At 40.3% G+C, this 17,240-nt stretch overlaps 1 protein-coding gene across 2 annotated transcripts in view; it reads right to left on the bottom strand.

Annotated features, from left to right (window-relative positions):
* ANKRD54 (ankyrin repeat domain 54) overlaps window positions 1–17,240 on the bottom strand; it is a 66,683-nt gene that overhangs the window by 24,354 nt on the left and 25,089 nt on the right. The gene's annotated exons all lie outside the window — the stretch shown is intronic.

Here is a 17,240-nt window from a genome sequence, read left to right as displayed (position 1 = left end):
CCGGAAGAAGCTCCAAATCTTGAACCCAAGGGCGTAGGCCCGGCGTACTGGTGAGGGCATCTGAAGGGATGAAAATTAGGACGTCCCACAGCCCAGGTGGGGCGAGGCTTACAGTCCTGCACACTGGCCATAAGGTCAACCAGAACCTGGCCTAACAAGAAAAACCCGTAAAGTGCAATCTGCTCAGGGTATTGGAGGAAGAAACCCCGGACCAATGAAGAATCCAAAACATTCTTCTGGCAGACACAGAAAAACTCCCAGCTTGGTGAAGACCTTCATGATGTCGTATATGGCGACCGCCAGCTAGACCACTCTGGAGATCAGGAATTCCAGATTCCAGATAACTGCAGCAGTAGAATATTGGTGGAGCATGGAATGATCCACTCTAACCAAGGATATGACCGCTGTCACCATGACTCCTTCCACCGTTGGATCAAAGAGGCACTTAAGGAGAAAATCCACCTGCCTGTCCTGAAAATTCCTCAGGACTACACTTCCATCTAAGGGCAGAGAAGTGTGCTTAGTGGCCTGAGCAACTGCCGAAACTACCTTCGGCAGAGAGAAATGCGTAGAAAATGCCGATGCCCTGTGGTAAAACCTCGCTATAGCTCGAGCACAGTGCAGGGGACCCACCAGGAAATCCCAGACCTCTGAAAAAGATCCGGATCAAATCCGGAGTATCAGGAAAAGGAGGCTGAGAGTGGTCTTTAAAAAGCTCATGAGAACCGCAAGATGGCTTGACTTAAGCAATCTGAGTACAGATGCGACTCCGCTAGGTCCCGGGTCCCACACTGATCTTGAACACTTAAGACCATCTAGGTTAGCCACAGCAGCTAGCGCTGACGATATGCCTTGAGGCACCAAAGGGATGGAAAGAGATGCAGACAAGACTGCGGGCATCGCCTGCCTAATCTCCGGGGTCCTCGCTAGCGACTTGCTAGAAACCAGTGAAGGAAATGAGCCCACCTACAGTGCTAACTTCCTAGGGGGAACCACAGGCATGGATCTGTTTTTTTAAACATGCCTGAGAATAATCCTCACAAAAACCGGGGGGACAAATATCTCCTGCGGTCAGGGTTGCTCTATGCGCATCTAATTTTGAGCGCTCAGAAGGGTTATGATGCATTTCCCCTGAACTATGCTTGCATTTCACCGGAGCGCGTCTGTACCCTTTTTAGGGTCACCAGGCGCAAATTTCATGGCGCTGGTAGTAGTAATATAACACTAAATGTGAATCAAAAAATATTTATAATATATCTTAAATTATTATAAAATAATTTATAGAGTGCTCAGTGTGATATCTTATTCAAAACCAACAGGTTAATAGAATGAAGATGTAATAACATTCCATCATTGCACTCACCTACCTACCAGCCCTATCTGATTTAGTAATTCAAGCTGAATAATGATGGTAAAAAATTATAGATGAATACTTAGCTGAATATAGTTGGTGAAAACATATATATTCACATATATTTCCTTAAGTTCTGCTTATTGAAGCTGGAGGTTGTACAATGAAGTCTTTTCAAATATAAAACTCGTTGGTTTAGTAGAAAATGTGAAAAAAGTGAGTCTCCAAATCCACCGTTAAAAATTAGTACATTTCAGCATATAGCTAAAACTCCTTGTAGTGAAAGCAATCCAACATTTCCTCAACACCGATCGTGTTTCACTATATCTTGCGTCATCAGGAGGAAACAACTGAAAATAAGAATATAACAGTTCTTGAAAAATCCTCAAAAAATACTGTATAACTTCATAACTAAAGAAATAAAATACCTTCGGACCACACAATGGAGAGAACACGCCGACATAGGATTCCAACTAGAAAGTTAAATCAACGTGAGACGTCTGACGTCTAAACGTACCAACGTATTTGAAGATCTTTTAAGGATCACGTGATAAATAAGATATAACATCGTAATTAACTGAGATATAACTATCATCTGGTGGTCCACTCTATTTCTTTGTTAAGACCATTAGGAATCACTGTGTTCCAGGTGTAAATTAGACGACGTTCATGATAAAGAAGTATATGAGAAATGTCACCCTGTCTATTAAATTCAAATTGCCTGATTACACAGAATTTGAGGTCATTAAGAGAATGACCAACTGATTGCCAGTGATCAGTTAAAGGAGCCTCAGATTTGTTGGTTCGAATACTGCTCAAATGTTCTGCTATTCTTAGCTTAATTGCTCTTTTGGTTTGACCTATGTACATCTTGTTACAAGGACAGAAAATTCCATATATTACTTGAGAGGTGTTACAATCTAAATGTCCTCGTAAGTGATGAATGTTATTAGTATTAGGTATTTTGATATAATTAGTGATCAAAGAATGGCAACAGTATTTGCATCTTCCACAGCTGGTGTGTCCTGTTGATTCTACAACAACCTCATTAGTTTGATTATTATTAAAATATTCACCTAAATTTTTGCTCCTTTTATGGGCAAACATAGGAGTTTCAGAAAAAATAGGATGAAATTTTAATATATTCCAATGTTTGTATATAATTTTTTGTATAGAGGAAGTTTTGCTAGAAAATGGTAACACACAAGTCATTCTTGAATTAACTTGATCAGATTTATTATTGGGTAATAGCAGCCAATCACGATTGGCGTTCTTGGCTCTCTTATAGGCAACTTTAATACATCGTTCAGGATAGCCCCTGTCACGAAAACGTTGTTTCATAATCCCAGCTTGGAGAAGAGCATAGTCGTTTCAATCTGAGAAATTGACTGTTAGGAATGCTGTTTTTGAGTTGTCTCGGATGGAAGCTTTTGTAATGGAGAATGGAATTCCTATCAGTACTTTTCCTGTATATAGTTGATTGAAATTGACTGGCTGATAAAGAGATCTGAATATCCAGAAAATTGATGTTAGATTTATCTATATTGGCACTAAACTTGATGTTATGATCACATTCGTTTAGTTGAATTATAAATTGATTCACTTCATCTGTTGTCCCTTTCCAAATGAAAATAATATCATCAATAAATCTTTTCCAAAATAATATTTTATTGAAAAACGTAGAGTTGTATATATATTTGTCTTCAAATTGGGCCATAAATAAACATGCCACTGCGGGAGCAACCGTTGCTCCCATGGCAACACCTTTTCGTTGTAGGTAGTATTGGCCATCATATAAAAAATAGTTGTTATTAACCACTAATTGAGCCATGAACATCAAAAGATTTAGTTTATTGCCTATTTGAGAAGACTTTGTCAAATAATATTCAATAACTTGTAGTGCTGCATGTTGGGGTATGCTGGTATATAACGAAGTTATATCTAATGTAACTAGCAATAGATCTTCCATATTAAAAGCCGAAAGATCTAAATCTTGAATTTGTAATAAGAGGTCCATAGAATCTCTTATGTAAGAGTGAATGGTTAACATAAATGGTTGTAAATAAAAATCAATGTATTGAGATAAGGGTTCTAATATCGATCCACAACATGATACTATAGGTCTCCCTGGCGGATTAATGTGTGATTTGTGTATCTTAGGAAGAAATTTGATCATTGGAATGGAGGGATGTTTACAATATAAGTACTTAAACTCTTTAGAAGATATCAACCCTTCAGTATTAGCTTGACTTAATTTAGAATGTATGATCTGTTGAAGATCCTTAGTAGGATCATGTTCCAAAAGTTGATAAACTGAAGAATCTGAAAGTTGACGTCTAGCTTCTGTTTCATAGGTTTCTACGTCCATGATTACAACTCCTCCTCCTTTATCCGCCCGGAGAATCTTTATAGTTCTGTCATGTGTTAAAGTATGTAAAGCTGTTTTTTGAGTTCGAGTTAAATTGTGATACTGTTTCTGGTTGACACTTTCCATTAATGCCACATCCCTCAATACTAATTTTTCAAAAGCTGCGATCATGTTATCAGTGGGGCCCGGAGGGACCCAAGATGAAGGAACATGGTGAGAATCAGTGAAAGAAGGTTCGTCTTGAGATTGAATTGTAGTTTGACCAAAAAATAATTTTAATTTTAATGATCTAAAAAATCTGTGTAACCAGGCATGAGTATCATATGAGTCATAATAGGAGAAAGGAACAAATGACAAGCCCAATTGCAATACAGTAATCTCTGTGGATGTTAGTGTTCTAGATGAAATATTGAAAACTAATCTTAACGATTCTTTTTTGGTCAAACTACAATTCAATCTCAAGACGAACCTTCTTTCACTGATTCTCACCATGTTCCTTCATCTTGGGTCCCTCCGGGCCCCACTGATAACATGATCGCAGCTTTTGAAAAATTAGTATTGAGGGATGTGGCATTAATGGAAAGTGTCAACCAGAAACAGTATCACAATTTAACTCGAACTCAAAAAACAGCTTTACATACTTTAACACATGACAGAACTATAAAGATTCTCCGGGCGGATAAAGGAGGAGGAGTTGTAATCATGGACGTAGAAACCTATGAAACAGAAGCTAGACGTCAACTTTCAGATTCTTCAGTTTATCAACTTTTGGAACATGATCCTACTAAGGATCTTCAACAGATCATACATTCTAAATTAAGTCAAGCTAATACTGAAGGGTTGATATCTTCTAAAGAGTTTAAGTACTTATATTGTAAACATCCCTCCATTCCAATGATCAAATTTCTTCCTAAGATACACAAATCACACATTAATCCGCCAGGGAGACCTATAGTATCATGTTGTGGATCGATATTAGAACCCTTATCTCAATACATTGATTTTTATTTACAACCATTTATGTTAACCATTCACTCTTACATAAGAGATTCTATGGACCTCTTATTACAAATTCAAGATTTAGATCTTTCGGCTTTTAATATGGAAGATCTATTGCTAGTTACATTAGATATAACTTCGTTATATACCAGCATACCCCAACATGCAGCACTACAAGTTATTGAATATTATTTGACAAAGTCTTCTCAAATAGGCAATAAACTAAATCTTTTGATGTTCATGGCTCAATTAGTGGTTAATAACAACTATTTTTTATATGATGGCCAATACTACCTACAACGAAAAGGTGTTGCCATGGGAGCAACGGTTGCTCCCGCAGTGGCATGTTTATTTATGGCCCAATTTGAAGACAAATATATATACAACTCTACGTTTTTCAATAAAATATTATTTTGGAAAAGATTTATTGATGATATTATTTTCATTTGGAAAGGGACAACAGATGAAGTGAATCAATTTATAATTCAACTAAACGAATGTGATCATAACATCAAGTTTAGTGCCAATATAGATAAATCTAACATCAATTTTCTGGATATTCAGATCTCTTTATCAGCCAGTCAATTTCAATCAACTATATACAGGAAAAGTACTGATAGGAATTCCATTCTCCATTACAAAAGCTTCCATCCGAGACAACTCAAAAACAGCATTCCTAACAGTCAATTTCTCAGATTGAAACGACTATGCTCTTCTCCAATTGAATATCATCACCAAGCTGGGATTATGAAACAACGTTTTCGTGACAGGGGCTATCCTGAACGATGTATTAAAGTTGCCTATAAGAGAGCCAAGAACGCCAATCGTGATTGGCTGCTATTACCCAATAATAAATCTGATCAAGTTAATTCAAGAATGACTTGTGTGTTACCATTTTCTAGCAAAACTTCCTCTATACAAAAAATTATATACAAACATTGGAATATATTAAAATTTCATCCTATTTTTTCTGAAACTCCTATGTTTGCCCATAAAAGGAGCAAAAATTTAGGTGAATATTTTAATAATAATCAAACTAATGAGGTTGTTGTAGAATCAACAGGACACACCAGCTGTGGAAGATGCAAATACTGTTGCCATTCTTTGATCACTAATTATATCAAAATACCTAATACTAATAACATTCATCACTTACGAGGACATTTAGATTGTAACACCTCTCAAGTAATATATGGAATTTTCTGTCCTTGTAACAAGATGTACATAGGTCAAACCAAAAGAGCAATTAAGCTAAGAATAGCAGAACATTTGAGCAGTATTCGAACCAACAAATCTGAGGCTCCTTTAACTGATCACTGGCAATCAGTTGGTCATTCTCTTAATGACCTCAAATTCTGTGTAATCAGGCAATTTGAATTTAATAGACAGGGTGACATTTCTCATATACTTCTTTATCATGAACGTCGTCTAATTTACACCTGGAACACAGTGATTCCTAATGGTCTTAACAAAGAAATAGAGTGGACCACCAGATGATAGTTATATCTCAGTTAATTACGATGTTATATCTTATTTATCACGTGATCCTTAAAAGATCTTCAAATACGTTGGTACGTTTAGACGTCAGACGTCTCACGTTGATTTAACTTTCTAGTTGGAATCCTATGTCGGCGTGTTCTCTCCATTGTGTGGTCCGAAGGTATTTTATTTCTTTAGTTATGAAGTTATACAGTATTTTTTGAGGATTTTTCAAGAACTGTTATATTCTTATTTTCAGTTGTTTCCTCCTGATGACGCAAGATATAGTGAAACACGATCGGTGTTGAGGAAATGTTGGATTGCTTTCACTACAAGGAGTTTTAGCTATATGCTGAAATGTACTAATTTTTAACGGTGGATTTGGAGACTCACTTTTTTCACATTTTCTACTAAACCAACGAGTTTTATATTTGAAAAGACTTCATTGTACAACCTCCAGCTTCAATAAGCAGAACTTAAGGAAATATATGTGAATATATATGTTTTCACCAACTATATTCAGCTAAGTATTCATCTATAATTTTTTACCATCATTATTCAGCTTGAATTACTAAATCAGATAGGGCTGGTAGGTAGGTGAGTGCAATGATGGAATGTTATTACATCTTCATTCTATTAACCTGTTGGTTTTGAATAAGATATCACACTGAGCACTCTATAAATTATTTTATAATAATTTAAGATATATTATAAATATTTTTTGATTCACATTTAGTGTTATATTATTTATTAGGTGAATTGATTTATAAAAGATTTTTTCTTCTATTCATTTAATCGCTGGTAGTAGTAAGCCAAAGGGGGACTCACTAGAGGTGAAAGGCACTGAAACCGTGCACCCCTCTCACTCCTCACGGGCCGTGGCATGCGTGGAAACCGGCTGCAAAACCTACAGCCATTCACCACAAATGAGGCATGAATCCATGCCATCATGTCCTGAGGCCATCTATGAAGTTTGGAGAGAAAACGAAAGCTCCTAAGAGTAAAAAATATACTTTTGAAAAGTTTAAGGAAAATCCAAAATAGCTGCCGCGGGTGCTGATTTTGCCCTAAAACAGCCCGGGAAAAACACAGAGAACCCAGAAAACCGGCAATTTAACATTTTTATAGGGAGGGGGGGTTAGGGCATGCAGGGAAATCACCCAAAAACGCCTTTTTAGGACTCCCCAAAATCGCCAAACCAGCATGCATATAGCTACTCACAGGGCTCTGTGCTGCAAGAGAAAGAATGGCAGAGAAGCTTAAACAAGCCTGCAAGGAGATCATTACCTCAGGAAGCTGACAAAATTGGATTTTAAGTCTTCTGACTGCCTCACCTGCCTGATCACCCCAGTCATTGACTACCAGACCCTCTGGAAGAATCAGGGAAGGTACGCAGTCAGGTCCCGATCCTGGGCGCACCTCCACAGAACCATGCAGCCTGTCCTCTACACCTTAGCAGACGAACCCGGGGTGAGAGAGCTCCTGATCCCGGAGCCCCGATCTGACGTGCAGACTGTCCGGTGGGTTTACTACAGTGGCAGCGAATCCCCCAGATGCAGACTTTTACATAAAGGATTTGCGATCTCCTGCCGAATGTCCTCAAGGGTGAATCCGCAGCACCAGGGTAAGACCCACGTCAAATATTAAATTAATACACTAAAAAGTTAGGAAAATAAAACACAAGCAGAAGAGATGAACCCCTATAGCATGGCTGTATGAAACTGATATCCAAAGGGAGTGTCACAGGAGGAGGGGTTAGACTTTGTTTTGAGTTCCCCACAGTTTATGGCTAAATAAGATTCATAACACCCTACCTTTCAGACTACAGAGGGATTGTACAAGAACACCACTTGCAACATAATAGTTGCCACCGATGCCGAAGGGGGGGGTGCGTTGCCAATCTTACTTGCCTGCCATCGCTGTTAATGCCGGGGCCCGTCGCCATTTGAAAAAAAAAAAAATCAGAAAAAATAAGGCGAGTTGTGACCCGCGCAAAGGTGAGAGGAAGGGAGGGAGATGGGCCTGAGTGGAGCCATGAAAGAGAGGGAGACGGTGGCAGTCAGGCAGATGATGGAAGTGGGGAGAACTTGTGCCGATACCGTTAGGTGCATATGGGGAAAAAAAGCAGCAGCGGTGAAGATCCCTCACCTCCTCACCCGAATATGCTGGATGGGGGGAAGAAGATAGTGATATAGTGGAGGAGTGAAGGAAAGGCAAGCTGTGAGTAGACAGTAAAAAGAGAGAAACTGAGGACTGAATAGCAAGAAAGAATTTAATTTAGACGGAGGCAGAAAATGGAGAAGGAAGACCAGAGAAAAAAAGGAAAGGAAAGGGAAGAGGAGAGAGAGATTCCAGAGAACAGGGAAGGAGACAGAGATATCAGTCTGAGTCTGAGTCTGAGTGGAGGAAATGAGAAGAGATGCTAAAAAACACAAGGGGGAGGGAAGGAAACATAGAAACATAGAAGATGACGGCAGAAAAGGGCTACAGCCCATCAAGTCTGCCCACTCTGCTTACCCACCCCCTGTCTATGCCCTAATGACCCAATTTCCTTATCTTGACCCTCATAGGGATCTCACATGGGTATCCCATTTATTCTTAAAGTCTGGCACGCTGCCTGCCTCGATCACCTGCACTGGAAGCTTGTTCCAATGATCAACCACTCTCTCTGTGAAGAAATACTTTCTGGTGTCGCCATGAAATTTTCCGCCCCTGAGTTTGAGCGGGTGCCCTCTTGTGGCCGAGGGTCCCTTGAGAAAGAAAATATCATCTTCTACTTCGACACGTCCCGTGAGGTACTTAAATGTTTCGATCATGTCTCCCCTCTCCCTACGTTCCTCAAGAGTGTAGAGCTGCAATTTGTTCAGTCTCTCTTCGTACGAGAGACCCTTGAGCCCCGAGATCATCCTGGTGGCCGTCCGTTGAACCGATTCAATTCTGCGCACATCTTTACTGTAATGTGGCCTCCAGAATTGCACACAGTACTCCAGATGAGGTCTCACCATGGCCCTGTACAACGGCATTATGACTTCATGCTTTCGGCTGACGAAACTTCTATTGATACAACCCAATATCTGCCTTGCCTTAGATGAAGCCTTCTCCACTTGATTGGCAGTTTTCATGTCTGCACTGATGATTACTCCTAAATCTCGTTCTGCTGAAGTCCTAGTTAAAGTTTCTCCGTTCAAGAAGTACGTCCTGCATGGATTTCCGCTTCCGAGGTGCATGACCTTACATTTCTTAGCATTGAAGCCTAGCTGCCAGGTTGAGGACCAACTTTCCAATGTAAGCAGGTCCTGCGCCATATAATTCTGTAAACTGCATTCACTTACTATATTACATAGTTTGGCGTCATCGGCGAATAGTGTTATTTTACCTTGAAGCCCTTGAGTCAGATCCCCTATGAATATGTTGAAAAGGAGTGGACCCAGGACCGAGCCCTGCGGCACTCCACTGGTCACCTCCGATGTTTTAGAGAAGGTACCATTAACCACCACCCTCTGAAGTCTGCCACTCAGCCAATCATTGACCCATGCAGTTAGTGTCTCTCCTAACCCCATCGATTCCATCTTGCTTAGCAGCCTGCGGTGTGGGACACTGTCAAAAGCTTTACTGAAGTCCAGGTACATGACGTCCAAAGACTCTCCCAAGTCAAACTTTCTTGTTACCCAGTCAAAGAAGCTGATGAGATTGGATTGGCAGGACCTACCCTTGGTGAATCCATGCTGACTGGGATCCCGAAGATTCCCTTCATTCAAGATCGTGTCCAATTTGCTTTGAATTAGTGTTTCCATGAGTTTGCACATTATTAAGGAGAGATGGAAGAAGAGAGATGCCAGCCCATGAGGGGAACAGAGGGTAGATGATGGATGCCAGACCAGGGGGGGCAGGCGGAGAGATGGCAGGGGGAGGCAGACAGTTTCTGGAAGGGGCAGACATTGAATGGAAGGAAGAGAATGACAAGAAGATGAGGAAAGCAGAAACCATATGACAAAGGTAGAAAAAAATTCTAGTTTTTTATTTTATTGCTTTAGGATAAAAGTAGTATTGTAGTCGTTTTGATATATGGTTAGAAATAGAAATGGTGATACTTTTATTGGACTAGTTTTAATACATTTTTGACTAACATTCAGAGACCAAATTCTTACTCAGGTCAGGAGAGGATACTCTAACAGCAGTATACTTTACTGACCTAAGGAAAGAGGTTTTGACTTCTGAAAGCTAATTAAAAAAAGCATTAGTCCAATAAAATAGTATTATCTTATTTTCCATTTTTTGTTTTATTTTTATTTGTTAATTTGTAAAGTGATTTGTTATTTCTCTTTTTTCAAATTTACATCTGCTATCTTTATACTTTGTTCAGTATTGGGAGATATGCACCACGGTTTCTTCACCCCTTAAACTGTACCATTCCTTCGGTTTGTAACATAAGCCAGCATGCTGAATGCTCTGCACTGCTCCGATGGTCACAGAATTCCTATGATCTTCCTAACAGCACAGAACTTTCAGCCTGCCAGCCAGTGCTAAAAACCTTGTCTGTGATTTTGTAAAAAAAAAAAAAAAAAAAGGGAGGGTTAGTTTGTGATTACTCATTCCATACTGGGTGGGGGTGGTTCTGTGTGTATGAAAGACATGGTTTTCTGTTAGCATTGACCAGCCTTGTTTGGCGAAATGCAACAGGCATAGTTTCTGGGAGCACCTTGAATAAATCCGATTTGAATCTCCTTATTGGCTGCCAATCTTCTTTTGTTCCACATTGGATTCTTTGGTGGACCGCTTGCCTTGTTGTTTTCTTACAAATTAACATACATGGAGTGGAACGTACCAGAGGAGTTACAGATTTGGTTGTTTATACATACATATGGGTTAAAATGGGACGACAGAGTGAGGCAATTGAGAGGAGCTGGAAACCTGGTTATTAATATAGACTTATGTTTCAGATAGTATTACTGCTTTACAATGCATTTGAACACTTTTATATACGAATGGAAAGGGTTCAGAGTTAAAATTCTGGGCAAGTAGGTGGGAAGGGAAGGAAGGGGGGATTTGTTCAGAGATGTTTGGGGCTTACATAGAACTAAAACTGTACACTGGCACTGGTTTGGTAATCTTTGTTGTTTGTTTTGAATTTTATAATAAAAGAAAAAATAAATACAAGTGGAAATAAAGATGTAAATAAGAAAACAGGTAAATAAATGGGGGTGGGGCATGGGTGGGGCTGGGCTAGCGGGCCCAGTGTACTTGTGTGCCTAGGGGCCCTTGAAGAATTAATCCTGCCCTGGAGGTGATAGTACCGTTGTATAAGTTTCTTGTCAAGCCCCTGTACAATTCTGGAGATCGCATTTTCAAAAAGATATAAATAGGATAGAAACAGTCCAGAGAGCTGCTATAAAATTGATTAGTAGTCTTTGTCATAAAGCGTATAGGGACAGACTTAGATACCTCAATATATATACTCTAGAAGAAAAGCAGGTGAGACAGATATGATATAGACCAGGGGTGCCCACACTTTTTGGGCTTGCGAGCTACTTTTAAAATGAACAAGTCAACATGATCTACCAACAATAAAATTTAAAAAAAAAACCACACAAAGCACACTGAAAGGCAGAGAAAATGTTAATTATCATTCATATTCCAGGGTTTTTTCAAAGAGGTCAAGGCAGATGACTCTATGCAATGTCACCTCAGTAACAACCATACAAAAATAGACAAATATACTCCCTCCCTTTTTACTAAACCAGAATAGCAGTTTTTAGCGCAGGGAGCTGTGCTGAATGCCCTGCGCTGTTCTCGACGCTCATAGGCTCCTTGCGCTATAAACCGCTATTGCGGTTTAGTAAAAGGGAGCTATAGTGCAAAAGTAAAAGGGAGCCATAGTGCAAAATATAGACAGCAGATATAAATTCTCAAAACGGACACATTTTGATCACTAAATTGAAAATAAAATAATTTTTTCTACCTGGCGATTTCATGAGTCTCTGGTTGCACTTTCTTCTTCTGACTTCCAATATTTCTTCCCTTCTTTCAGCCTCCTGTATGCTTCCTCTCCTCCAAACCTCATTCTCTCCCCAAACTTTTTCTTTCTTTCTCCCTGCCCCCTTCTTTCTTTCTCTTTCTCTCTTCTCCCCCTTCTTTCTGTCTCCCTGCCTGCTCCCTTTCTTTCTCCCTGCCCTCCCCCAAGCCACTAGGTTTGCTGCCGCCACCTTTGGGAAACAGGCCCCCAAGCCACTGCAGCCCCAAGCTCTCCCTGCAGAAGCGTTGTGCTGACCAGAATTCCGCTCCTCAACATCAATTCTGACGTTGGAGAGGAAGTTCCAGGTCAGCCAGGCAGCGATTGGCTGGCCCAGAATTGACGTCGGTGAGCGGAATGCAGGTCGGTCCGACGCTTCTGTAGGGAGAGCTTGGGGTGGCGGTGGGGGACGTTGGGGAGAGGAAGGCTGATCGGCTCGGTAGATCGGGACGGCAACATGAGTCTATCACGGAGCCCGGGATGGACTCCGCGATCAACTCGCATTGCCTTCCTGATTTACCGGTCAATTGCGATTGACGTATTGGGCACCCCTGATATAGATACTTAAATCAATCTGGGGCATTAATGTACAAAAGTTGTGCCTTTTTCAAATGAAGGAAAACTCCAGCACGAGAGGGCATAGGATGAAGTTAAGAGGCGATAGGCTCAGGAGTAATCTAAGAAAATATATTTTTTTACAGAAAGGGTGGTACATGCTTGGTAGTGGATACAAAAACTGTGTCTGAATTCAAGAAAGCGTGACACAAACAAGTGGGAACTCTTAGGGAGAGGAGATAAGTGGATGCTGTGGATGGACAGACTGGATGGGCCATTTGGCCTTTATCTGACATATTTCTATCCAGTATTATGGTAACTAAATGCTAACAGCTCTTTCACATTTTAGTTCAGCTACTTCACTACAGAAATTCTTTATGTAATCTGCCAGTTTGAACAGTTGAGAAACCAATTCAAATTAAAATAAATGTTTTTATAATAGTGTTTGGTTACCTAAGTTAGATAGCTCTAAGTCAAATAAATGTTGGCATTGTCATCTCAAAGCAGGGACTTTAGATCATTTATTGTTCTATTGTCCTGCCACTGTATCGAGCAATGGTGCGCCCACATCTGGAATACTGCGTCCAATACTGGTCGCCATACCTCAAGAAGGACATGGCAATACTCGAGAGGGTCCAGAGGAGAGCAACGAGGATGATAAAGGGTATGGAGAACCTTTCATATGCCGAACGGTTAGACAGGCTGGGGCTCTTTACCCTGTAAAAGCGGAGACTGAGAGAGGACATGATAGAGACTTATAAAATCATGAAAGGTATAGAGAAGGTGGAGAGGGACAGATTCTTTAGACTAGCAGGGACAACTAAAACAAGAGGTCATTCAGAAAAACTGAGAGGAGACAGATTCATAACGAATGCAAGGAAATTCTTCTTCACTCAACGGGTGGTAGACACCTGGAACGCGCTTCCCAGAGAGGTGATAAGACAGAGTAGAATTCTGGGGTTCAAAAAGGGACTGAATAACTTCCTGGAAGCGAAGGGGATAACAGGGTACAGATAGAGGTTTCCCTTACAGGACATTGAGCGAATAGGGTATGGACATTTTAGGTTAGATAGGGAACACTTTCAGGTCATGGACCTGGAGGGCCGCCGCAGGAGCGGACTGCCAGGCACGATGGACCCCTAGTCTGACCCGGCAGAGGCAATGCTTATGTTCTTATGTCCATTTATTTTGGCTTTTTGGAAATCAATATGGGGCCAAATAAATTGTTAGAAAATCCTGTGACATTATCTTATGATACTGTGCTATTTGGCATGTCAATGAGAGCTAAAAGCCAAATATCATCTAAGAACAACAGACTTTTATTGATAATGACAGGAGTAGCTATACAACAAATTACGAGCAATTGGAAGAATTGGAGCCTGTTTAATTATAGTTTTTGGTGGAATTCATTGTGTCATATATATATATAAAATGGGACAAACATTAGCCATTCAGAAAGGAAATTTTAAGAAATTTCAGGAGGCTTGGGAGCCATTGGCAAAGTATTGTAGTGTCTAAGTATTTTTTCCTATAAACATGCACATCTGGAGAGGGGAGGGGAGAAATCTGTTAGGATAATGAATTTAAATATAATGTACTGAGGTTTATTATATGAATTTTATATGTTGGGCATTATGATTGCTTAGGAGGGAGAGGGGACTAATTCTGAAATGGATATTAATGATATATTAAGTGTGATATTGAAGTATAAAATGTTCTATTTATTGTTACACATATTTTAAGTTTGAAAATAATAAAGAATTGGGAGAAAAAATAGTGATAACTATCAAAAAAAGTTTATTCTTTCACTATTAAAAAAATTGCTCCGTGATCTTTTTGGATCAAATGTAAGATCCAAGACATGGGAAAAGGATGATTGATAAGGATCTGATTGTGGATATCCAAAAGTTTGGAAGGAAAGAGGAGGTTCTGTTGTTGGGAGATTTCAGCCTGCCGGATGCAGACTGGAATGTTCCATCTGTGGAATCAGAAAGAAGTAGGAAGATTGTGGATGACTTTCAAGAGCTCTGTGCAGACAAATGGTGACGGAACCCACAAAGGAAAAAGCGATATTGGATCTGATTCTCACAAATGGAGAGAGTATCTCTAATGTTCGAGTGGGTGCTCACCTGGGAAGTAGCAATCAAACGGTTTGGTTTGATATAACGGCTAAAGTGGAGAGCGGCCGCACAATATTTAAAGTCCTAGATTTCAAACGTACGGACTTTAATGCTATGGGAGAGTACCTGAAGAAAGAGCTGTTAGGATGGGAGGACATAAGAGAAGTGGAAAGACAGTGGTCTAAGCTGAAAGGAGCGATAAAAATGACTACAGACCTTTATGTGAAGAAAATCAATAAAAACAAGAGAAAAAGGAAACCGATATGGTTCTCCAAACTAGTGGCAGAGAAAATAAAGGCGAAAGAGTTGGCGTTCATAAAATATAAAAAAAACCCAAGAGAGATATGTCTGGCAAAAGCACAGGCGGAAGAACAAATGGCTAAAAATGTAAAAAAGGGAGACAAAAATTTTTTCAGATATATTAGTGAAAGGAGGAAGATGAAAAATGGAATTGCTAAACTAAAAGATGCTGGGAACAGATATTTGGAGAGTAATGAGGATAAAAGCAAATGTGCTAAACAAATACTTCTATTCTAGATTGTCTGGCAAAGTTACATGAGAAAATGGAGTAGATTCTGCGCCGTTCACAGAGCAACTTGAAAAACTGAAGGTGGACAAAGTGATGGGACCAGACAGGATCCATCCCAGGATACTAAGGGAGCTCAGAGAGGTTCTGGCGAGTCCTATTAAAGACTTGTTCAACAAATCTCGGAGACGGGAGTGATTCCTGGGGATTGGAGGAGAGCGGATGTGGTCCCTATTCATAAAAGTGGTCACAGGTATGAAGCAGGAAACTACAGGCCGGTGAGCCTCACTTCAGTTGTTGGAAAAATAATGGAAGAGTTGCTGAAAGAAAAGATAGTGTACTTCCTTGAATCTAATGGGTTACAGAATCCGAGGCAACATGGCTTTACAAAAGGTAAATCGTGCCAAACAATCCCGATTTAATTTTTTGATTGGGTGACCAGAGAGCTAGATCAAGGACATATGCTAGATGTAATTTACTTAGATTTCAGCAAAGCCTTTGATACAGTTCCTCATAAGAGGCTGTTGAACAAACTTGAAGGGCTGAAGTTAGGACCCAAAGTGGTGAACTGGGTTAGAAACTGGCTGTCGGATAGAGGCCAGAGGGTGGTGGTTAATGGAAGTCGCTTGGAGGAAGGAAAGGTGAGTAGTGGAGTCCCTCAGGGTTCGGTGCTGGGGCCAATCCTGTTCAATATGTTTGTGAGTGACATTGCTGAAGGGTTAGAAGGAAAAGTGTGCCTTTTTGCAGATGATACCAAGATTTGTAACAGAGTAGACACCGAAGAGGGAGTGGAAAATATGAAAAAGGATCTGCAAAAGTTAGAGGAATGGTCTAATGCCTGGCAACTAAAATTCAATGCAAAGAAATGCAGAGTAATGCATTTGGGGATTAATAATAGGAAGGAACCGTATATGCTGGGAGGAGAGAAGCTGATATGCACGGTCGGGGAGAGGGACCTTTGGGTTATAGTGTCCGAAGATCTAAAGGCGAAAAAACAGTGTGCTGGGCTGGGCTGGGCTGTATAAAGAGAGGCGTAGCCAGTAGAAGGAAGAAGGTGTTGATGCCCCTGTACAGGTCATTGGTAAGGCCCCACTTGGAGTATTGTGTTCAGTTTTGGAGACCGTATCTGGCGAAGGATGTAAGAAGACTTGAAGCAGTCTAGAGGAGGGCGATAAAAATGATAGGATGCTTGCGCCAGAAGACATATGAGGAGAGACTGGAAGCAGTGAATATGTATACCCTAGAGGAAAGGAGAGACAGGGGAGATACGATTCAGACGTTCAAATACTTGAAGGGTATTAACATAGAACAAAATCTTTTTCAGAGAAAGGAAAATGGTAAAACCAGAGGACATAATTTGAGGTTGAGGGGTGGTAGATTCAAAGGCAATGTTAGGAAATTCTACTTTACGGAGAGGGTGTTGGATGCCTGGAATGCGCTCCCGAGAGAGGTGGTGGAGAGTAAAACTGTGACCGAGTTCAAAGAAGCGTGGGATGAACACAGAGGATCTAGAATCAGAAAATAATATTAAAAATTGAACTAAGGCCAGTACTGGGCAGACTTGCACGGTCTGTGTCTGTATATAGCCATTTGGTGGAGGATGAGCTGGGGAGGGCTTCAATGGCTGGGAGGGTGTAGATGGGTTGGAGTAAGTCTTAACAGAGATTTCGGCAGTTGGAACCCAAGCACAGCACCGGGTAAAGTTTTGGATTCTTGCCCAGAAATAGCTAAGAAGAAAAAATTAAAAAATTTAAATTGAATCAGGTTGGGCAGACTGGATGGACCATTCGGGTCTTTATCTGCCGTCATCTACTATGTTACTATGAGACCAA

The sequence above is a fragment of the Geotrypetes seraphini genome, chromosome 2 (assembly GCF_902459505.1).
Source record: "Geotrypetes seraphini chromosome 2, aGeoSer1.1, whole genome shotgun sequence".
In the NCBI taxonomy this organism is placed as follows: domain Eukaryota; kingdom Metazoa; phylum Chordata; class Amphibia; order Gymnophiona; family Dermophiidae; genus Geotrypetes; species Geotrypetes seraphini.
This window is presented reverse-complemented; position numbering and strand designations above follow the sequence as displayed.